This window comes from Phalangium opilio, unplaced genomic scaffold, assembly GCF_054372755.1.
Source record: "Phalangium opilio isolate 3A_F unplaced genomic scaffold, DU_Popi_V2 ptg000046l_1, whole genome shotgun sequence".
Classification (NCBI taxonomy): domain Eukaryota; kingdom Metazoa; phylum Arthropoda; class Arachnida; order Opiliones; family Phalangiidae; genus Phalangium; species Phalangium opilio.
The window spans coordinates 2914361-2935940 of record NW_028324169.1 but is presented as its reverse complement, the minus strand read 5'-3'; the positions used below and the strand labels follow the sequence as shown (position 1 = coordinate 2935940).

Sequence of the window (21580 nt, the reverse complement as noted above, 5' to 3'; positions counted from 1 at the left end):
GAGTGCTTTTGTACCGCTTTTCAAGAATGGATTTAAGACTTGGTTGAGCTAGTCCGATATTGTCTAGTGGCTAGGATACCTGACTTTCACCAGAAGGCCCGGGTTCGATTCCCGGTATCGGAGCGAGTGCTTTTGTACCGCATTTCAAGAATAGATTTAAGACTTGGTTGAGCTAGTCCGATATGGTCTAGTGGCAAGGATACCTGGCTTTCATCCAGAAAGCCCGGGTTCGATTCTAGGTATCGGAGCGGGTGCTTTTGTACCGCATTTCAAGAATAGACTTAAGGTTATAGGTTTATGATTAGAATTAAGACTTGGTTGAGCAAGTTCGATATGGTCTAAGGGGTAGGATACCTGGCTTTCACCCAGAAGACCCGGGTTCGATTCCCGGTATCGGAGCGAGTGCTTTTGTACCGCTTTTCAAGAATGGATTTAAGACTTGGTTGAGCTAGTCCGATATTGTCTAGTGGCTAGGATACCTGACTTTCACCAGAAGGCCCGGGTTCGATTCCCGGTATCGGAGCGAGTGCTTTTGTACCGCTTTTCAAGAATAGATTTAAGACTTGGTTGAGCTAGTCCGATATGGTCTAGTGGCTAGGACACCTGGCTTTCACTCAGAAGGCCCGGGTTCGATTCCCGGAATCGGAGCGAGTGCTTTTGAACCGTTTTAGAAGAATAAATTTAAGGTTATAGGTTTATGATTAGAATTAAGACTTGGTTAAGCAAGTCCGATATGGTCTAGTGGCTAGGATATCTGGCTCTCACCCAGAAGGCCCGGGTTCGATTACCGGTATCGGAGCGAGTGCTTTGTACCGCTTTTAAAGACTAAATTTAAAGACACATTTATAGGACTAATATCTAGGGTTGCTAAAATAGTCCGATATGGTCTAGTGGCTAGGATATCCGGCTCTCACCGAGAAGGCCCGAGTTCGATTCCCGGTATCGGAGCGAGTGCTTTTGTACCACTTTTCAAGAATTGAACTAAGACTTGGTTGAGCTAGTCTGATATGGTCTAGTGGCTAGGATATCTGGCTCTCACCCAGAAGGCCCGGGTTCGATTTCCGGTATCGGAGCGAGTGCTGTTGTACCGCTTTTCAAGAATGGATTTAAGGCTTGGTTGAGCTAGTCCGATATGGTCTAGTGGCTAGGATACCAGGCTTTCACCAGAAGGCCCGGGTTCGATTCCCGGTATCGGAGCGCGTGCTTTTGAACCGCTTTTCAAGAATAGATTTAAGACTTGGTTGAGCTAGTCCGATATGGTCTAGTGGCTAGGATACCTGGCTTTCACTCAGAAGGCCCGGGTTCGACTCCTGGTATCGGAGACAGTGCTTTTGTACCGCTTTTCTCGAATAGATTTAAGACTTGGTTGAGCTAGTCCGATATGGTCTAGTGGCTAGGATACCTGGCTTTCACTCAGAAGGCCCTGGTTCGATTCCCGGTATCGGAGCGAGTACTTTTGTACCGCTTTTCAAGAATGGATTTAAGACTTGGTTGAGCTAGTCCGATATGGTCTAGTGGCTAGGATACCAGGCTTTCACCAGAAGGCCCGGGTTCGATTCCCGGTATCGGAGCGAGTGCTTTTGAACCGCTTTTCAAGAATAGATTTAAGACTTGGTTGAGCTAGTCCGATATGGTCTAGTGGCAAGGATACCTGGCTTTCATCCATAAAGCCCGGGTTCGATTCTAGGTATCGGAGCGGGTGCTTTTGTACCGCATTTCAAGAATAGACTTAAGGTTATAGGTTTATGATTAGAATTAAGACTTGGTTGAGCAAGTTCGATATGGTCTAAGGGGTAGGATACCTGGCTTTCACCCAGAAGACCCGGGTTCGATTCCCGGTATCGGAGCGAGTGCTTTTGTACCGCTTTTCAAGAATGGATTTAAGACTTGGTTGAGCTAGTCCGATATGGTCTAGTGGCTAGGATACCAGGCTTTCACCAGAAGGCCCGGGTTCGATTCCCGGTATCGGAGCGAGTGCTTTTGAACCGCTTTTCAAGAATAGATTTAAGACTTGGTTGAGCTAGTCCGATATGGTCTAGTGGCTAGGATACCTGGCTTTCACTCAGAAGGCCCGGGTTCGACTTCTGGTATCGGAGACAGTGCTTTTGTACCGCTATTAAAGAATAAATTTAAAGACACATTTATAGGACTAATATCTAGGGTTGCACAAACCAGTCCGATATGGTCTAGTGGCTAGGATATCTGGCTCTCACCCAGAAGGCACGGGTTCTATTCCCGGTATCGGAGCGAGTGCTTTTGTACCGCTAGTCCAATATGGTCTAGTGGCAAGGATACCTGGCTTTCACCCAGAAAGCCCGGGTTCGATTCCCGGTATCGGAGTGAGTGCTTTTGTACCGCTTTTCAAGAATAGATTTAAGACTTGCTTGAGCAAGTCTGATATGGTCTAGTGGCTAGGATACCTGCTTTCACTCAGAAGGCCCGGGTTCGACTCCTGGTATCGGAGACAGTTCTTTTGTACCGCTATTAAAGAATAAATTTAAAGACACATTTATAGGACTAATATCTAGGGTTGCACAAACCAGTCCGATATGGTCTAGTGGCTAGGATATCCGGCTCTCACCGAGAAGACCCGGGTTCGATTCCCGGTATCGGAGCGAGTGCTTTTGTACCGCTTTTCAAGAATAGAATTAAGACTTTGTTGAGCTAGTCCAATATGGTCTAGTGGCAAGGATACCTGGCTTTCACCCAGAAAGCCCGGGTTCGATTCCCGGTATCGGAGCGAGTGCTTTTGTACCGCATTTCAAGAATAGATTTAAGACTTGGTTGAGCTAGTCCGTTATGGTCTAGTGGCAAGGATACCTGGCTTTCATCCAGAAAGCCCGGGTTCGATTCTAGGTATCGGAGCGGGTGCTTTTGTACCGCATTTCAAGAATAGACTTAAGGTTATAGGTTTATGATTAGAATTAAGACTTGGTTGAGCAAGTTCGATATGGTCTAAGGGGTAGGATACCTGGCTTTCACCCAGAAGACCCGGGTTCGATTCCCGGTATCGGAGCGAGTGCTTTTGTACCGCTTTTCAAGAATGGATTTAAGACTTGGTTGAGCTAGTCCGATATTGTCTAGTGGCTAGGATACCTGACTTTCACCAGAAGGCCCGGGTTCGATTCCCGGAATCGGAGCGAGTGCTTTTGAACCGTTTTAGAAGAATAAATTTAAGGTTATAGGTTTATGATTAGAATTAAGACTTGGTTAAGCAAGTCCGATATGGTCTAGTGGCTAGGATATCTGGCTCTCACCCAGAAGGCCCGGGTTCGATTACCGGTATCGGAGCGAGTGCTTTGTACCGCTTTTAAAGACTAAATTTAAAGTCACATTTATAGGACTAATATCTAGGGTTGCTCAAAATAGTCCGATATGGTCTAGTGGCTAGGATATCCGGCTCTCACCGAGAAGGCCCGGGTTCGATTCCCGGTATCGGAGCGAGTGCTTGTGTACCGCTTTTCAAGAATAGAATTAAGACTTGATTGAGCTAGTCCAATATCGTCTAGTGGCAAGGATACCTGGCTTTCACCCAGAAAGCCCGGGTTCGATTCCCGGTATCGGAGCGAGTGCTTTTGTACCACTTTTCAAGAATTGAACTAAGACTTGGTTGAGCTAGTCCGATATGGTCTAGTGGCTAGGATATCTGGCTCTCACCCAGAAGGCCCGGGTTCGATTCCCGGTATCGGAGCGAGTGCTGTTGTACCGCTTTTCAAGAATGGATTTAAGGCTTGGTTGAGCTAGTCCGATATGGTCTAGTGGCTAGGATACCAGGCTTTCACCAGAAGGCCCGGGTTCGATTCCCGGTATCGGAGCGCGTGCTTTTGAACCGCTTTTCAAGAATAGATATAAGACTTGGTTGAGCTAGTCCGATATGGTCTAGTGGCTAGGATACCTGGCTTTCACTCAGAAGGCCCGGGTTCGACTCCTGGTATCGGAGACAGTGCTTTTGTACCGCTTTTCACGAATAGATTTAAGACTTGGTTGAGCTAGTCCGATATGGTCTAGTGGCTAGGATACCTGGCTTTCACTCAGAAGGCCCGGGTTCGATTCCCGGTATCGGAGCAAGTACTTTTGTACCGCTTTTCAAGAATAGATTTAAGACTTGGTTGAGCTAGTCCGATATGGTCTAGTGGCTAGGATACCTGGCTTTCACTCAGAAGACCCGGGTTCGACTCCTGGTATCGGAGACAGTGCTTTTGTACCGCTATTAAAGAATAAATTTAAAGACACATTTATAGGACTAATATCTAGGGTTGCACAAACCAGTCCGATATGGTCTAGTGGCTAGGATATCTGGCTCTCACCCAGAAGGCACGGGTTCTATTCCCGGTATCGGAGCGAGTGCTTTTGTACCGCTAGTCCAATATGGTCTAGTGGCAAGGATACCTGGCTTTCACCCAGAAAGCCCGGGTTCGATTCCCGGTATCGGAGTGAGTGCTTTTGTACCGCTTTTCAAGAATAGATTTAAGACTTGCTTGAGCAAGTCTGATATGGTCTAGTGGCTAGGATACCTGCTTTCACTCAGAAGGCCGGGGTTCGATTCCCGGTATCGGAGCGAGTGCTTTTGAACCGTTTTTAAAGAATAAACTTAAGGTTATAGGTTTATGATTAGAATTAAGACTTGGTTAAGCAAGTCCGATATGGTCTGGTGGCTAGGATATCCGGCTCTCACCGAGAAGGCCCGGGTTCGGTTCCCGGTATCGGAGCGAGTGCTTTTGTACCGCTTTTCAAGAATAGAACTAAGAGTTGGTTGAGCTAGTCCGATATGGTCTAGTGGCTAAGATATCTGGCTCTCACCCAGAAGGCCCGGGTTCGATTCCCGGTATCGGAGCGAGTGCTTTTGAACCGCTTTTCAAGAATAGATTTAAGACTTGGTTGAGCTAGTCCGATATGGTCTAGTGGCTAGGATACCTGGCTTTCACTCAGAAGGCCCGGGTTCGACTTCTGGTATCGGAGACAGTGCTTTTGTACCGCTATTAAAGAATAAATTTAAAGACACATTTATAGGACTAATATCTAGGGTTGCACAAACCAGTCCGATATGGTCTAGTGGCTAGGATATCTGGCTCTCACCCAGAAGGCACGGGTTCTATTCCCGGTATCGGAGCGAGTGCTTTTGTACCGCTAGTCCAATATGGTCTAGTGGCAAGGATACCTGGCTTTCACCCAGAAAGCCCGGGTTCGATTCCCGGTATCGGAGTGAGTGCTTTTGTACCGCTTTTCAAGAATAGATTTAAGACTTGCTTGAGCAAGTCTGATATGGTCTAGTGGCTAGGATACCTGCTTTCACTCAGAAGGCCCGGGTTCGACTCCTGGTATCGGAGACAGTTCTTTTGTACCGCTATTAAAGAATAAATTTAAAGACACATTTATAGGACTAATATCTAGGGTTGCACAAACCAGTCCGATATGGTCTAGTGGCTAGGATATCCGGCTCTCACCGAGAAGACCCGGGTTCGATTCCCGGTATCGGAGCGAGTGCTTTTGTACCGCTTTTCAAGAATAGAATTAAGACTTTGTTGAGCTAGTCCAATATGGTCTAGTGGCAAGGATACCTGGCTTTCACCCAGAAAGCCCGGGTTCGATTCCCGGTATCGGAGCGAGTGCTTTTGTACCGCATTTCAAGAATAGATTTAAGACTTGGTTGAGCTAGTCCGTTATGGTCTAGTGGCAAGGATACCTGGCTTTCATCCAGAAAGCCCGGGTTCGATTCTAGGTATCGGAGCGGGTGCTTTTGTACCGCATTTCAAGAATAGACTTAAGGTTATAGGTTTATGATTAGAATTAAGACTTGGTTGAGCAAGTTCGATATGGTCTAAGGGGTAGGATACCTGGCTTTCACCCAGAAGACCCGGGTTCGATTCCCGGTATCGGAGCGAGTGCTTTTGTACCGCTTTTCAAGAATGGATTTAAGACTTGGTTGAGCTAGTCCGATATTGTCTAGTGGCTAGGATACCTGACTTTCACCAGAAGGCCCGGGTTCGATTCCCGGAATCGGAGCGAGTGCTTTTGAACCGTTTTAGAAGAATAAATTTAAGGTTATAGGTTTATGATTAGAATTAAGACTTGGTTAAGCAAGTCCGATATGGTCTAGTGGCTAGGATATCTGGCTCTCACCCAGAAGGCCCGGGTTCGATTACCGGTATCGGAGCGAGTGCTTTGTACCGCTTTTAAAGACTAAATTTAAAGTCACATTTATAGGACTAATATCTAGGGTTGCTCAAAATAGTCCGATATGGTCTAGTGGCTAGGATATCCGGCTCTCACCGAGAAGGCCCGGGTTCGATTCCCGGTATCGGAGCGAGTGCTTGTGTACCGCTTTTCAAGAATAGAATTAAGACTTGATTGAGCTAGTCCAATATCGTCTAGTGGCAAGGATACCTGGCTTTCACCCAGAAAGCCCGGGTTCGATTCCCGGTATCGGAGCGAGTGCTTTTGTACCACTTTTCAAGAATTGAACTAAGACTTGGTTGAGCTAGTCCGATATGGTCTAGTGGCTAGGATATCTGGCTCTCACCCAGAAGGCCCGGGTTCGATTCCCGGTATCGGAGCGAGTGCTGTTGTACCGCTTTTCAAGAATGGATTTAAGGCTTGGTTGAGCTAGTCCGATATGGTCTAGTGGCTAGGATACCAGGCTTTCACCAGAAGGCCCGGGTTCGATTCCCGGTATCGGAGCGCGTGCTTTTGAACCGCTTTTCAAGAATAGATATAAGACTTGGTTGAGCTAGTCCGATATGGTCTAGTGGCTAGGATACCTGGCTTTCACTCAGAAGGCCCGGGTTCGACTCCTGGTATCGGAGACAGTGCTTTTGTACCGCTTTTCACGAATAGATTTAAGACTTGGTTGAGCTAGTCCGATATGGTCTAGTGGCTAGGATACCTGGCTTTCACTCAGAAGGCCCGGGTTCGATTCCCGGTATCGGAGCAAGTACTTTTGTACCGCTTTTCAAGAATAGATTTAAGACTTGGTTGAGCTAGTCCGATATGGTCTAGTGGCTAGGATACCTGGCTTTCACTCAGAAGACCCGGGTTCGACTCCTGGTATCGGAGACAGTGCTTTTGTACCGCTATTAAAGAATAAATTTAAAGACACATTTATAGGACTAATATCTAGGGTTGCACAAACCAGTCCGATATGGTCTAGTGGCTAGGATATCTGGCTCTCACCCAGAAGGCACGGGTTCTATTCCCGGTATCGGAGCGAGTGCTTTTGTACCGCTAGTCCAATATGGTCTAGTGGCAAGGATACCTGGCTTTCACCCAGAAAGCCCGGGTTCGATTCCCGGTATCGGAGTGAGTGCTTTTGTACCGCTTTTCAAGAATAGATTTAAGACTTGCTTGAGCAAGTCTGATATGGTCTAGTGGCTAGGATACCTGCTTTCACTCAGAAGGCCGGGGTTCGATTCCCGGTATCGGAGCGAGTGCTTTTGAACCGTTTTTAAAGAATAAACTTAAGGTTATAGGTTTATGATTAGAATTAAGACTTGGTTAAGCAAGTCCGATATGGTCTGGTGGCTAGGATATCCGGCTCTCACCGAGAAGGCCCGGGTTCGGTTCCCGGTATCGGAGCGAGTGCTTTTGTACCGCTTTTCAAGAATAGAACTAAGAGTTGGTTGAGCTAGTCCGATATGGTCTAGTGGCTAAGATATCTGGCTCTCACCCAGAAGGCCCGGGTTCGATTCCCGGTATCGGAGCGAGTGCTTTTGTACCGCTTTTCAAAAATAGATTTAAGACTTGGTTGAGCTAGTCCAATATGGTCTAGTGGCTAGGATACCTGGCTTTCACTCAGAAGGCCCGGGTTCGATTCCTGGTTTCGGAGACAGTGCTTTTGTACCGCTATTAAAGAATAAATTTAAAGACACATTTATAGGACTTATATCTAGGGTTGCACAAACCAGTCCGATATGGTCTAGTGGCAAGGATATCTGGCTCTCACCCAGAAGGCACGGATTCGATTCCCGGTATCGGAGCGAGTGTTTTTGTACCGCTTTTCAAGAAAAGATTTAAGACTTAGTTGAGTTAGTCCGATATGGTCTAGTGGCTAGGATACCTGGCTTTCACTCAGAAGGCCCGGGTTCGATTCCCGGTATCGGAGCGAGTGCTTTTGAACCGTTTTTGAAGAATAAACTTAAGGTTATAGGTTTACGATTAGAATTAAGACTTGGTTAAGCAAGTCCGATATGGTGTAGTGGCTAGGATATCTGGCTCTCACCCAGAAGGCCCGGGTTCGATTACCGGTATCGGAGACAGTGCTTTTGTACCGCTTTTAAAGAATAAATTTAAAGACACATTTATAGGACTAATATGTAGGGATGCACAAACCAGTCCGATATGGTCAAGTGGCTAGGATATCTGGCTCTCACCCAGAAGGCACGGGTTTGATTCCCGGTATCGGAGCGAGTGCTTTTGTACCGCTTTTCAAGAATAGATTTAAGACTTGGGTCATCTAGTCCGATATGGTCTAGTGGCTAGGATACCTGGCTTTCACTCAGAAGGCCCGGGTTCGATTCCCGGTATCGGAGCGAGTGCTTTTGAACCGTTTTTGAAGAATAAACTTAAGGTTATAGGTTTACGATTAGAATTAAGATTTGGTTAAGCAAGTCCGATATGGTGTAGTGGCTAGGATATCTGGCTTTCACCCAGAAGGCCCGGGTTCGATTCCCGTTATCGGAGACAGTGCTTTTGTACCGCTTTTAAAGAATAAATTTAAAGACACATTTATAGGACTAATATGTAGGGTTGCACAAACCAGTCCGATATGGTCAAGTGGCTAGGATATCTGGCTCTCACCCAGAAGGCACGGGTTTGATTCCCGGTATCGGAGCGAGTGCTTTTGTACCGCTTTTCAAGAATAGATTTAAGACTTGGTTCATCTAGTCCGATATGGTCTAGTGGCTAGGATACCTGGCTTTCACTCAGAAGGCCCGGGTTCGATTCCCGGTATCGGAGCGAGTGCTTTTGAACCGTTTTTAAAGAATAAACTTAAGGTTATAGGTTTACGATTAGAATTAAGACTTGCTTAAGCAAGTCCGGTATGGTCTAGTGGCTAGGATATCTGGCTTTCACCCAGAAGGCCCGGGTTCGATTCCCGGTATCGGAGACAGTGCTTTTTTACCGCTTTTAAAGAATAAATTTAAAGACACATTTATAGGACTAATATCTAAGGTTGCACAAACCAGTCCGATATGGTCTAGTGGCTAGGATATCTGGCTCTCACCTAGAAGGCACAGGTTTGATTCCTGGTATCGGAGCGAGTGCTTTTGTACCGCTTTTCAAGAATAGATTTAAGACTTGGTTGATCTAGTCCGATATGGTCTAGTTGCTAGGAAACCTGGCTTTTACTCAGAAGGCCCGGGTTCCATTCCCGGTACCGGAGCGAGTGCTTTTGAACCGTTTTTGAAGAATAGACTTAAGGTTATAGGTTTATGATTAGAATTAAGACTTGGTTAAGCAAGTCCGATATGGTCTAGTGGCTAGGATATCTGGCTTTCACCCAGAAGGCCCGGGTTCGATTCCCGGTATCGGAGCGAGTGCTTTTGTACCGCTTTTCAAGAATAGATTTAAGACTTGGTTGATCTAGTCCGATATGGTCTAGTGGCTAGGATACCTGGCTTTCACTCAGAAGGCCCGGGTTCGATTCCCGGTATCGGAGCGAGTGCTTTTGAACCGTTTTTGAAGAATAAACTTAAGGTTAAAGGTTTATGATTAGAATTAAGACTTGGTTAAGCAAGTCCGATATGGTCTAGTGGCTAGGATATCCGGCTCTCACCGAGAAGGCCCGGGTTCGGTTCCCGGTATCGGAGCAAGTGCTTTTGTACCGCTTTTCAAGAATAGAATTAAGACTTGGTTGAGCTAGTCCAATATGGTCTTGTGGCAAGGATACCTGGCTTTCACCCAGAAAGCCCGGGTTCGATTTTCGGTATCGGAGCGAGTTCTTTTGTACCGCTTTTCAAGAATAGATTTAAGACTTGGTTGAGCTAGTCCAATATGGTCTAGTGGCAAGGATACCTGGCTTTCACCCAGAAAGCCCGGGTTCGATTCCCGGTATCGGAGCGAGTGCTTTTGTACCGCTTTTCAAGAATAGATTTAAGACTTGGTTGAGCTAGTTCGATATGGTCTAGTGGCTAGGATACCTGGCTTTCACCAGAAGGCCCGGGTTCGATTCGCGGTATCGGAGCGAGTGCTTTTGAACCGCTTTTCAAGAATAGATTTAAGACTTGCTTGAGCAAGTCTGATATGGTCTAGTGGCTAGGATACCTAGCTTTCACTCAGAAGGCCCGGGTTCGATTCCCGGTATAATAATAATAATTTATTTATTTACTTTTGTCCACTACGGTCTTGCCCGTTACAATGCAAGGCCAAGTCAAAAAATGACTTTTAGCCGTATTACATATTTTATACATAGTTGTTAATCATGCCTTTTATTATATTTTCATTAATGTTATGTTTATTTTTAATAATTTTAGGTGTAATATATTTAGCTTAAATATAAGAACAAAGGGGGTTGGACACTAGTGTATTAAGTTTTAAAATTAGGTTTTAGCATAATAACAAACAAAAAAAAATCTACAGTTAGTTACATATTAGTTTAAATGAGTTATAAAATTAGAGTTAAACATTAGAATAGATACATTTCTAGAGTTAGATTGAATTAAACATTAAGGTAATCCAATTCAACCGTTCTCATATGTTACCATTTTATGTTATACGATTTAAAATATACTGCCGCACTACAGTTTTAAATTTACCTATACTTATATTTAGGGAAGGGTTTAGGTCATTGAATTGCTTGGTCATTTTACAAAAGATAGAATTGAATTTTGTAGAAGTGCGCGCGTATTCTATTTCCAATAGTAGGTATTGTCGTGTATGGTGCTCTGAAGGTGTGCGTAAAAGAAACGGGTTAAATATGTTAGATTTCAGTGATTTAAAAATCAATAGTAAACATGCAAATTCATATATTTGATAGATAGAAAGGACCTGGTGGGATTTAAATATCGGGGCGGTTGGTGCCAAATATGGTTTATTGTCCACTATTCTTAGAGATCTTTTTTGAAGTATTAGTAGTCGATTCAAATTGTATTTTGATGTATTGCCCCAAATCGCAATGCAGAATGTTAGGTGAGAGTAAATTAGCGCATAGTAGAGCTGCAGTCGTATTTCGTAGTTGAGAATCTTTCTGTTTTGATGGATCAAATATGTTCAATATGCAATTTTCTTTACTATGTTATCTATATGTGTATTAAATTTTAGATGTGGATCGTACCATATACCGAGGTATTTATATAAAACAACTTCCTGTAGTATCTTATCTCCTAGTCGAATTCTGGTATTGTTGTGGCGGGGCTTGTTAATGTTGGAGAATATCATGTACACGGTTTTTTCGGTGTTTAACTCAAGAAGATTAACTTTAAGCCAGGTATCTATTTTGACGAGTAGCTTATTGGCATCAGCCATAACATGATTCAGTTCTGATCCCCCGTTGACACTGACCGTGTCATCCGCATACAGGGTTAAAAAGTTCTCTTTATCGATCGCAACTATATCATTGATGAATAGGTTGAACAAAAGTGGAGAGAGAATTGATCCCTGAGGAACTCCACATAGCACCACATTTTCTGAGGAAACTTTACCATTAAGTTTGGTTTGACTCTGTCGCCCTTGTAAGTATGAATTTAGCCAGTTATGACTCTTGCCCCTCACACCCATGGAATATAATTTTCCCAGTAGAAGTGAATGGTTAACGGTATCAAAGGCCTTTCTGAGATCCAAAAATACTGCCAAAGCGTAAGAGTTTTTATCAAGTTGATCCACAATTTTTTTATAGACCTTTAGGTTAGCTACTTCTACACTAGAGTTCTCTCTAAATCCAAATTGCTTATTCGTTATCAGTTGGAACTTATTTACAAATTTTGCAAGCCTGTTATTAAAGCATTTATCAAAGACTTTGGCAAAGATTGAGAGGATTGAGATCGGTCTGTAATTATTGGGAGAATGCCTGTTACCGGATTTGTGTATGGGCACAATAATTGATTTTTTAAGACGTTGCGGGTATTGGCCTTTGTCAAGAGACAGATTTATTAGGTTTGTGAGAGGCTTTATTATCAATGGCGCTACAAGTTTTAGTATTCTTGGTGAGATATCGTCAAAGCCTGCAGCAGAGTCGCTTTTTAATAGTGAAACTATGTTTAATATCTCCGATTCCTCTACTTGGAAAAGGGCCATAGTATTCGGTAGGTTTTCGACAACTGGTGTGTTTTTGTATGCGTTCATAGATTGGCCTTGGTTAGTTTGAGGTGGGTTAAAAAAATTGTTGAAGTTGTCTGGGGTGTTTTCAATCGATGTTTCTTTTTTAAGTTTGCCTTTCCCTAACAGGTCATTGATTGTTTTCCATGTCTTCTTCGGATCAGCCTGGCAGACCTCCAATGCTTTTTTATAATAGTTAATTCTTGCGTCTCTAATCATCTTATTGCAAAGATTTCTTTGGACTTTGTATTGTCTTATATTGGCCTCAGTAGGGTTACGTTTCGATATTCTTTTGGTCCTTCTTTTTACTTTTATGGCACTGAGTATATCATTAATAATCCATTTACTGGAATCACTTTTTGTCACCTCATAGTAAGGGAATGTAGTATCGTAAGCCTCAACAAAGAAATCATGGAATTCATTGAATTCAGTGTTTACGTCTACGGTATGTACCATGGGTTTCCAAACTTTTTTTTGTAGGATATTAATAAATTTAGTTATATTGTGTTGCGAGAAATTCCTAATTTTAATTTTAGGTCTACTTTCTTGGAGGCAGTGACAAGAGATATTAATTGGGAAATGATCAGATGCATCTATGTTGTTCATAACCTTGACTTGCGCGGTAGTATTAGTAAAACAGTGATCGATTAGGGATGCGCTAGTTGCCGTTACCCTTGTTGGTTCAGTCACCAATTGGTTTAGGCCATAGCTGCTTGTCAGATCTATTAGTCTCTGCGTTGTGGTGCTGGTTTCATTTAAATTTATATTAAAATAGGAGACAGTGCTTTTGTACCGCTTTTAAAGAATAAATTAAAAGACACATTTATAGGACTAATATCTAGGGTTGCACAAACCAGTCCGATATGGTCTAGTGGCTAGGATATCTGGTTCTCACTCAGAAAGCACGGGTTCGATTCCCGGTATCGGAGCGAGTGCTTTTGTACCGCTTTTCAAGAATAGATTTAAGACTTGGTTGATCTAGTCCGGTATGGTCTAGTGGCTAGGATACGTGGCTTTCACTCAGAAGGGCCGGGTTCGATTCCCGGTATCGGAGCGAGTGCTTTTGAACCGTTTTTGAAGAATAAACTTAAGGTTATAGGTTTATGATTAGAATTAAGACTTGGTTACGCAAGTCCGATATGGTCTAGTAGCTAGGATACCTGGCTTTCACCAGAAGGCCCGGGATCGATTCCCGGTATCGGAGCGAGTGCTATGTACCGCTTTTAAAGGCTAAATTTAAAGACACATTTATAGGACTAATATCTAGGGTTGCTCAAACCAGTCCGATATGATCTAGTGGCTAGGATATCCGGCTCTCACCGAGAAGGCCCGGGTTCGATTCCCGGTATCGGAGCGAGTGCTTTAGTACCGCTTTTCAAGAATATATTTAAGACTTGGTTGAGCTAGTCCGATATGGTCTAGTGGCTAGGATACCTGGCTTTCACCAGAAGGCCCGGGTTCGATTCCCGGTATAGGAGACAGTGCTTTTGTACCGCTTTTAAAGAATAAATTAAAAGACACATTTATAGGACTAATATCTAGGGTTGCACAAACCAGTCCGATATGGTCTAGTGGCTAGGATATCTGGCTCTCACTCACAAGGCGCGGGTTCGATTCCCGGTATCGAAGCGAGGGCTTTTGTACCGCTTTTCAAGAAAAGATTTAAGACTTGGTTGATGTAGTCCGATATGGTCTAGTGGCTAGGATACCTGGCTTTCACTCAGAAGGCCCGGGTTCGATTCCCGGTATCGGAGCGAGTGCTTTTGAACCGTTTTTAATGAATAAACTTAAGGTTATAGGTTTATGATTAGAATTAAGACTTGCTTAAGCAAGTCCGGTATGGTCTAGTGGCTAGGATATCTGGCTTTCACCCAGAAGGCCCGGGTTCGATTCCCGGTATCGGAGCGAGTGCTTTTGTACCGCTTTTCAAGAATAGATTTAAGACTTGGTTGATCTAGTCCGATATGGTCTAGTGGCTAGGATACCTGGCTTTCACTCAGAAGGCCCGGGTTCGATTCCCGGTATCGGAGCGAGTGCTTTTGAACCGTTTTTGAAGAATAAACTTAAGGTTATAGGTTTATGATTAGAATTAAGACTTGGTTAAGCAAGTCCGATATGGTCTAGTGGCTAGGATATCCGGCTCTCACCGAGAAGGCCCGGGTTCGGTTCCCGGTATCGGAGCAAGTGCTTTTGTACCGCTTTTCAAGAATAGAATTAAGACTTGGTTGAGCTAGTCCAATATGGTCTTGTGGCAAGGATACCTGGCTTTCACCCAGAAAGCCCGGGTTCGATTTTCGGTATCGGAGCGAGTTCTTTTGTACCGCTTTTCAAGAATAGATTTAAGACTTGGTTGAGCTAGTCCAATATGGTCTAGTGGCAAGGATACCTGGCTTTCACCCAGAAAGCCCGGGTTCGATTCCCGGTATCGGAGCGAGTGCTTTTGTACCGCTTTTCAAGAATAGATTTAAGACTTGGTTGAGCTAGTTCGATATGGTCTAGTGGCTAGGATACCTGGCTTTCACCAGAAGGCCCGGGTTCGATTCCCGGTATCGGAGCGAGTGCTTTTGAACCGCTTTTCAAGAATAGATTTAAGACTTGCTTGAGCAAGTCTGATATGGTCTAGTGGCTAGGATACCTAGCTTTCACTCAGAAGGCCCGGGTTCGATTCCCGGTATAGGAGACAGTGCTTTTGTACCGCTTTTAAAGAATAAATTAAAAGACACATTTATAGGACTAATATCTAGGGTTGCACAAACCAGTCCGATATGGTCTAGTGGCTAGGATATCTCGTTCTCACTCAGAAAGCACGGGTTCGATTCCCGGTATCGGAGCGAGTGCTTTTGTACCGCTTTTCAAGAATAGATTTAAGACTTGGTTGATCTAGTCCGGTATGGTCTAGTGGCTAGGATACGTGGCTTTCACTCAGAAGGGCCGGGTTCGATTCCCGGTATCGGAGCGAGTGCTTTTGAACCGTTTTTGAAGACTAAACTTAAGGTTATAGGTTTATGATTAGAATTAAGACTTGGTTAAGCAAGTCCGATATGGTCTAGTAGCTAGGATACCTGGCTTTCACCAGAAGGCCTGGGATCGATTCCCGGTATCGGAGCGAGTGCTATGTACCGCTTTTAAAGGCTAAATTTAAAGACACATTTATAGGACTAATATCTAGGGTTGCTCAAACCAGTCCGATATGATCTAGTGGCTAGGATATCCGGCTCTCACCGAGAAGGCCCGGGTTCGATTCCCGGTATCGGAGCGAGTGCTTTAGTACCGCTTTTCAAGAATATATTTAAGACTTGGTTGAGCTAGTCCGATATGGTCTAGTGGCTAGGATACCTGGCTTTCACCAGAAGGCCCGGGTTCGATTCCCGGTATAGGAGACAGTGCTTTTGTACCGCTTTTAAAGAATAAATTAAAAGACACATTTATAGGACTAATATCTAGGGTTGCACAAACCAGTCCGATATGGTCTAGTGGCTAGGATATCTGGCTCTCACTCACAAGGCACGGGTTCGATTCCCGGTATCGAAGCGAGTGCTTTTGTACCGCTTTTCAAGAAAAGATTTAAGACTTGGTTGATGTAGTCCGATATGGTCTAGTGGCTAGGATACCTGGCTTTCACTCAGAAGGCCCGGGTTCGATTCCCGGTATCGGAGCGAGTGCTTTTGAACCGTTTTTAAAGAATAAACTTAAGGTTATAGGTTTATGATTAGAATTAAGACTTGCTTAAGCAAGTCCGGTATGGTCTAGTGGCTAGGATATCTGGCCTTCACCCAGAAGGCCCGGGTTCGATTCCCGGTATCGGAGCGAGTGCTTTTGTACCGCTTTTAAAGAATAAATTTAAAGACACATTTATACGACTAATATCTAAGGTTGCACAAACCAGTCCGATATGGTCTAGTGGCTAGGATATCTGGCTCTCACCTAGAAGGCACGGGTTTGATTCCCGGTATCGGAGCGAGTGCTTTTGTACCGCTTTTCAAGAATAGATTTAAGACTTGGTTGATCTAGTCCGATATGGTCTAGTGGCTAGGATACCTGGCTTTCACTCAGAAGGCCCGGGTTCGATTCCCGGTATCGGAGCGAGTGCTTTTGAACCGTTTTTAAAGAATAAACTTAAGGTTATAGGTTTATGATTAGAATTAAGACTTGCTTAAGCAAGTCCGGTATGGTCTAGTGGCTAGGATATCTGGCTTTCACCCAGAAAGCCCGGGTTCGATTTTCGGTATCGGAGCGAGTTCTTTTGTACCGCTTTTTAAGAATAGATTTAAGACTTGGTTGAGCTAGTCCAATATGGTCTAGTGGCAAGGATACCTGGCTTTCACTCAGAAGGCCCGGGTTCGATTCCCTGTATAGGAGACAGTGCTTTTGTACCGCTTTTCAAGAATAGATTTAAGACTTGGTTGAGCTAGTCCGATATGGTCTAGTGGCTAGGATACCTGGCTTTCACTCAGAAGGCCCGGGTTCGATTCCCGGTATAGGAGACAGTGCTTTTGTACCGCTTTTAAAGAATAAATTAAAAGACACATTTATAGGACTAATATCTAGGGTTGCACAAACCAGTCCGATATGGTCTAGTGGCTAGGATATCTGGCTCTCACTCAGAAGGCACGGGTTCGATTCCCGGTATCGGAGCGAGTGCTATGCACCGCTTTTAAAGACTAAATTTAAAGACACATTTATAGGACTTATATCTAGGGTTGCTCAAACCAGTCCGATATGGTCTAGTGGCTAGGATATCCGGCTCTCACCGAGAAGGCCCGGGTTCGATTCCCGGTATCGGAGCGAGTGCTTTTGTACCGCTTTTCAAGAATAGAATTACGACTTGGTTGAGCTAGTCCAATATGGTCTAGTGGCAAGGATACCTGGCTTTCACCCAGAAAGCCCGGGATCGATTCCCGGTATCGGAGCGAGTGCTTTTGTACCGCTTTTCAAGAATAGATTTAAGACTTGGTTGAGCTAGTCCGATATGGTCTAGTGGCTAGGATACCTGGCTTTCACCAGAAGGCCCGGGTTCGATTCCCGGTATCGGAGCGAGTGCTTTTGAACCGCTTTTCAAGAATAGATTTAAGACTTGCTTGAGCAAGTCTGATATGGTCTAGTGGCTAGGATACCTGGCTTTCATTCAGAAGGCCCGGGTTCGATTCCCGGTATCGGAGCGAGTGCTATGCACCGCTTTTAAAGACTAAATTTAAAGACACATTTATAGGACTAATATCTAGGGTTGCACAAACCAGGCCGATATGGTCTAGTGGCAAGGATATCTGGCTCTCACCCAGAAGGCACGGGTTCGATTCCCGGTATCGGAGCGAGTGCTTTTGTACCGCTATTCAAGAATAGATTTAAGAATTGGTTGAGCTAGTCCGATATGGTCTAGTGGCTAGGGTACCTGGCTTTCACCAGAAGGCCCGGGTTCGATTCCCGGTATCGGAGAGAGTGCTTTTGAACCGCTTTTCAAGAATAGATTTAAGACTTGCTTGAGCAAGTCTGATATGGTCTAGTGGCTAGGATACCTGGCTTTCATTCAGAAGGCCCGGGTTCGATTACCGGTATCGGAGCGAGTGCTTTTGAACCGTTTTTAAAGAATAAATTTAAGGTTATAGGTTTATGATTAGAATTAGGACTTGCATAAGCAAGTCCGGTATGGTCTAGTGGCTAGGATATCTGGCTTTCACCCAGAAGGCCCGGGTTCGATTCCCGGTATCGGAGACAGTGCTTTTGTACCGCTTTTAAAGAATAAATTTAAAGACACATTTATAGGACTAATATCTAAGGTTGCACAAACCAGTCCGATATGGTCTAGTGGCTAGGATATCTGGCTCTCACCTAGAAGGCACGGGTTTGATTCCCGGTATCGGAGCGAGTGCTTTTGTACCGCTTTTCAAGAATAGATTTAAGACTTGGTTGATCTAGTCCGATATGGTCTAGTGTATAGGAAACCTGGCTTTCACTCAGAAGGCCCGGGTTCGATTCCCGGTATCGGAGCGAGTGCTTTTGAACCGTTTTTGAAGAATAAACTTAAGGTTATAGGTTTATGATTAGAATTAAGACTTGGTTAAGCAAGTCCGATATGGTCTAGTGGCTAGGATACCTGCCTTTCACCAGAAGGCCGGGGATCGATTCCCGGTATCGGAGCGAGTGCTATGTACCGCTTTTAAAGACTAAATTTAAAGACACATTTATAGGACTAATATCTAGGGTTTGCTTAAACCAGTCCGATATGGTCTAGTGGCTAGGATATCCGGCTCTCACCGAGAAGGCCCGGGTTCGATTCCCGGTATCGGAGCGAGTGCTTTTGTACCGCTTTTCAAGAATAGAATTACAACTTGGTTGAGCTAGTCCAATATGGTCTAGTGGCAAGGATACCTGGCTTTCACCCAGAAAGCCCGGGTTCGATTCCCGGTATCGGAGCGAGTGCTTTTGTACCGCTTTTCAAGAATAGATTTAAGACTTGGTTGAGCTAGTCCGATATGGTCTAGTGGCTAGGATACCTGGCTTTCACCAGAAGGCCCGGGTTCGATTCCCGGTATCGGAGCGAGTGCTTTTGAACCGCTTTTCAAGAATAGATTTAAGACTTGCTTGAGCAAGTCTGATATGGTCTAGTGGCTAGGATACCTGGCTTTCATTCAGAAGGCCCGGGTTCGATTCCCGGTATCGGAGCGAGTGCTATGCACCGCTTTTAAAGACTAATTTTAAAGACACATTTATAGGACTAATATCTAGGGTTGCACAAACCAGGCCGATATGGTCTAGTGGCAAGGATATCTGGCTCTCACCCAGAAGGCACGGGTTCGATTCCCGTTATCGGAGCGAGTGCTTTTGTACCGCTATTCAAGAATAGATTTAAGACTTGGTTGAGCTAGTCCGATATGGTCTAGTGGCTAGGGTACCTGGCTTTCACCAGAAGGCCCGGGTTCGATTCCCGGTATCGGAGCGAGTGCTTTTGAACCGCTTTTCAAGAATAGATTTAAGACTTGCTTGAGCAAGTCTGATATGGTCTAGTGGCTAGGATACCTGGCTTTCATTCAGAAGGCCCGGGTTCGATTACCGGTATCGGAGCGAGTGCTTTTGAACCGTTTTTAAAGAATAAATTTAAGGTTATAGGTTTATGATTAGAATTAGGACTTGCATAAGCAAGTCCGGTATGGTCTAGTGGCTAGGATATCTGGCTTTCACCCAGAAGGCCCGGGTTCGATTCCCGGTATCGGAGACAGTGCTTTTGTACCGCTTTTAAAGAATAAATTTAAAGACACATTTATAGGACTAATATCTAAGGTTGCACAAACCAGTCCGATATGGTCTAGTGGCTAGGATATCTGGCTCTCACCTAGAAGGCACGGGTTTGATTCCCGGTATCGGAGCGAGTGCTTTTGTACCGCTTTTCAAGAATAGATTTAAGACTTGGTTGATCTAGTCCGATATGGTCTAGTGTATAGGAAACCTGGCTTTCACTCAGAAGGCCCGGGTTCGATTCCCGGTATCGGAGCGAGTGCTTTTGAACCGTTTTTGAAGAATAAACTTAAGGTTATAGGTTTATGATTAGAATTAAGACTTGGTTAAGCAAGTCCGATATGGTCTAGTGGCTAGGATACCTGCCTTTCACCAGAAGGCCGGGGATCGATTCCCGGTATCGGAGCGAGTGCTATGTACCGCTTTTAAAGACTAAATTTAAAGACACATTTATAGGACTAATATCTAGGGTTTGCTTAAACCAGTCCGATATGGTCTAGTGGCTAGGATATCCGGCTCTCACCGAGAAGGCCCGGGTTCGATTCCCGGTATCGGAGCGAGTGCTTTTGTACCGCTTTTCAAGAATAGAATTACAACTTGGTTGAGCTAGTCCAATATGGTCTAGTGGCAAGGATACCTGGCTTTCACCAGAAGGCCCGGGTTCGATTCCCGGTATCGGAGCGAGTGCTTTTGAACCGCTTTTCAAGAATAGGTTTAAGACTTGCTTGAGCAAGTCTGATATGGTCTAGTGGCTAGGATACCTGGCTTTCATTCAGAAGGCCCGGGTTCGATTCCCGGTATCGGAGCGAGTGCTATGCACCGCTTTTAAAGACTAAATTTAAAGACACATTTATAGGACTAATATCTAGGGTTGCACAAACCAGGCCGATATGGTCTAGTGGCAAGGATATCTGGCTCTCACCCAGAAGGCACGGGTTCGATTCCCGGTATCGGAGCGAGTGCTTTTGTACCGCTATTCAAGAATAGATTTAAGACTTGGTTGAGCTAGTCCGATATGGTCTAGTGGCTAGGGTACCTGGCTTTCACCAGAAGGCCCGGGTTCGATTCCCGGTATCGGAGCGAGTGCTTTTGAACCGCTTTTCAAGAATAGATTTAAGACTTGCTTGAGCAAGTCTGATATGGTCTAGTGGCTAGGATACCTGGCTTTCATTCAGAAGGCCCGGGTTCGATTACCGGTATCGGAGCGAGTGCTTTTGAACCGTTTTTAAAGAATAAATTTAAGGTTATAGGTTTATGATTAGAATTAGGACTTGCATAAGCAAGTCCGGTATGGTCTAGTGGCTAGATATCTGGCTTTCACCCAGAAGGCCCGGGTTCGATTCCCGGTATCGGAGACAGTGCTTTTGTACCGCTTTTAAAGAATAAATTTAAAGACACATTTATAGGACTAATATCTAAGGTTGCACAAACCAGTCCGATATGGTCTAGTGGCTAGGATATCTGGCTCTCACCTAGAAGGCACGGGTTTGATTCCCGGTATCGGAGCGAGTGCTTTTGTACCGCTTCTCAAGAATAGATTTAAGACTTGGTTGATCTAGTCCGATATGGTCTAGTGTATAGGAAACCTGGCTTTCACTCAGAAGGCCCGGGTTCGATTCCCGGTATCGGAGCGAGTGCTTTTGAACCGTTTTTGAAGAATAAACTTAAGGTTATAGGTTTATGATTAGAATTAAGACTTGGTTAAGCAAGTCCGATATGGTCTAGTGGCTAGGATACCTGCCTTTCACCAGAAGGCCGGGGATCGATTCCCGGTATCGGAGCGAGTGCTATGTACCGCTTTTAAAGACTAAATTTAAAGACACATTTATAGGACTAATATCTAGGGTTTGCTTAAACCAGTCCGATATGGTCTAGTGGCTAGGATATCCGGCTCTCACCTAGAAGGCCCGGGTTCGATTCCCGGTATCGGAGCGAGTGCTTTTGTACCGCTTTTCAAGAATAGAATTACAACTTGGTTGAGCTAGTCCAATATGGTCTAGTGGCAAGGATACCTGGCTTTCACCCAGAAAGCCCGGGTTCGATTCCCGGTATCGGAGCGAGTGCTTTTGTACCGCTTTTCAAGAATAGATTTAAGACTTGG

General features: G+C 44.6%; 24 non-coding genes across 24 annotated transcripts; all 24 read left to right on the top strand.

The window, feature by feature from the left end:
• The first annotated feature begins 727 nt into the window (after positions 1 to 727).
• Positions 728 to 799, top strand: TRNAE-CUC (transfer RNA glutamic acid (anticodon CUC)). Its single transcript has one exon. It is a non-coding gene; the product is annotated as a tRNA-Glu (tRNA).
• A 202-nt stretch (positions 800 to 1001) lies between these two features.
• Positions 1002 to 1073, top strand: TRNAE-CUC (transfer RNA glutamic acid (anticodon CUC)). The gene has a single exon. It is a non-coding gene; the product is annotated as a tRNA-Glu (tRNA).
• A 2146-nt stretch (positions 1074 to 3219) lies between these two features.
• On the top strand, positions 3220 to 3291 carry TRNAE-CUC (transfer RNA glutamic acid (anticodon CUC)). The gene has a single exon. It is a non-coding gene; the product is annotated as a tRNA-Glu (tRNA).
• Positions 3292 to 3619: 328 nt separating this feature from the next.
• Positions 3620 to 3691, top strand: TRNAE-CUC (transfer RNA glutamic acid (anticodon CUC)). Its single transcript has one exon. It is a non-coding gene; the product is annotated as a tRNA-Glu (tRNA).
• Positions 3692 to 4762: 1071 nt separating this feature from the next.
• Positions 4763 to 4834, top strand: TRNAE-CUC (transfer RNA glutamic acid (anticodon CUC)). Its single transcript has one exon. It is a non-coding gene; the product is annotated as a tRNA-Glu (tRNA).
• A 1248-nt stretch (positions 4835 to 6082) lies between these two features.
• On the top strand, positions 6083 to 6154 carry TRNAE-CUC (transfer RNA glutamic acid (anticodon CUC)). The gene has a single exon. It is a non-coding gene; the product is annotated as a tRNA-Glu (tRNA).
• Positions 6155 to 6232: 78 nt separating this feature from the next.
• Positions 6233 to 6304, top strand: TRNAE-CUC (transfer RNA glutamic acid (anticodon CUC)). Its single transcript has one exon. It is a non-coding gene; the product is annotated as a tRNA-Glu (tRNA).
• A 178-nt stretch (positions 6305 to 6482) lies between these two features.
• Positions 6483 to 6554, top strand: TRNAE-CUC (transfer RNA glutamic acid (anticodon CUC)). The gene has a single exon. It is a non-coding gene; the product is annotated as a tRNA-Glu (tRNA).
• Positions 6555 to 7625: 1071 nt separating this feature from the next.
• Positions 7626 to 7697, top strand: TRNAE-CUC (transfer RNA glutamic acid (anticodon CUC)). Its single transcript has one exon. It is a non-coding gene; the product is annotated as a tRNA-Glu (tRNA).
• A 1334-nt stretch (positions 7698 to 9031) lies between these two features.
• TRNAE-UUC (transfer RNA glutamic acid (anticodon UUC)) lies at positions 9032 to 9103 on the top strand. The gene has a single exon. It is a non-coding gene; the product is annotated as a tRNA-Glu (tRNA).
• A 355-nt stretch (positions 9104 to 9458) lies between these two features.
• TRNAE-UUC (transfer RNA glutamic acid (anticodon UUC)) lies at positions 9459 to 9530 on the top strand. Its single transcript has one exon. It is a non-coding gene; the product is annotated as a tRNA-Glu (tRNA).
• Positions 9531 to 14082: 4552 nt separating this feature from the next.
• TRNAE-UUC (transfer RNA glutamic acid (anticodon UUC)) lies at positions 14083 to 14154 on the top strand. Its single transcript has one exon. It is a non-coding gene; the product is annotated as a tRNA-Glu (tRNA).
• Positions 14155 to 15984: 1830 nt separating this feature from the next.
• TRNAE-UUC (transfer RNA glutamic acid (anticodon UUC)) lies at positions 15985 to 16056 on the top strand. The gene has a single exon. It is a non-coding gene; the product is annotated as a tRNA-Glu (tRNA).
• Positions 16057 to 16812: 756 nt separating this feature from the next.
• On the top strand, positions 16813 to 16884 carry TRNAE-CUC (transfer RNA glutamic acid (anticodon CUC)). The gene has a single exon. It is a non-coding gene; the product is annotated as a tRNA-Glu (tRNA).
• Positions 16885 to 16962: 78 nt separating this feature from the next.
• Positions 16963 to 17034, top strand: TRNAE-CUC (transfer RNA glutamic acid (anticodon CUC)). Its single transcript has one exon. It is a non-coding gene; the product is annotated as a tRNA-Glu (tRNA).
• A 452-nt stretch (positions 17035 to 17486) lies between these two features.
• Positions 17487 to 17560, top strand: TRNAE-CUC (transfer RNA glutamic acid (anticodon CUC)). The gene has a single exon. It is a non-coding gene; the product is annotated as a tRNA-Glu (tRNA).
• Positions 17561 to 17886: 326 nt separating this feature from the next.
• TRNAE-UUC (transfer RNA glutamic acid (anticodon UUC)) lies at positions 17887 to 17958 on the top strand. The gene has a single exon. It is a non-coding gene; the product is annotated as a tRNA-Glu (tRNA).
• A 505-nt stretch (positions 17959 to 18463) lies between these two features.
• On the top strand, positions 18464 to 18535 carry TRNAE-CUC (transfer RNA glutamic acid (anticodon CUC)). Its single transcript has one exon. It is a non-coding gene; the product is annotated as a tRNA-Glu (tRNA).
• A 452-nt stretch (positions 18536 to 18987) lies between these two features.
• On the top strand, positions 18988 to 19061 carry TRNAE-CUC (transfer RNA glutamic acid (anticodon CUC)). The gene has a single exon. It is a non-coding gene; the product is annotated as a tRNA-Glu (tRNA).
• Positions 19062 to 19387: 326 nt separating this feature from the next.
• Positions 19388 to 19459, top strand: TRNAE-UUC (transfer RNA glutamic acid (anticodon UUC)). Its single transcript has one exon. It is a non-coding gene; the product is annotated as a tRNA-Glu (tRNA).
• Positions 19460 to 19964: 505 nt separating this feature from the next.
• TRNAE-CUC (transfer RNA glutamic acid (anticodon CUC)) lies at positions 19965 to 20036 on the top strand. Its single transcript has one exon. It is a non-coding gene; the product is annotated as a tRNA-Glu (tRNA).
• Positions 20037 to 20363: 327 nt separating this feature from the next.
• Positions 20364 to 20437, top strand: TRNAE-CUC (transfer RNA glutamic acid (anticodon CUC)). The gene has a single exon. It is a non-coding gene; the product is annotated as a tRNA-Glu (tRNA).
• A 326-nt stretch (positions 20438 to 20763) lies between these two features.
• On the top strand, positions 20764 to 20834 carry TRNAE-UUC (transfer RNA glutamic acid (anticodon UUC)). The gene has a single exon. It is a non-coding gene; the product is annotated as a tRNA-Glu (tRNA).
• A 505-nt stretch (positions 20835 to 21339) lies between these two features.
• TRNAE-CUC (transfer RNA glutamic acid (anticodon CUC)) lies at positions 21340 to 21411 on the top strand. Its single transcript has one exon. It is a non-coding gene; the product is annotated as a tRNA-Glu (tRNA).
• Positions 21412 to 21580: the final 169 nt, after the last annotated feature.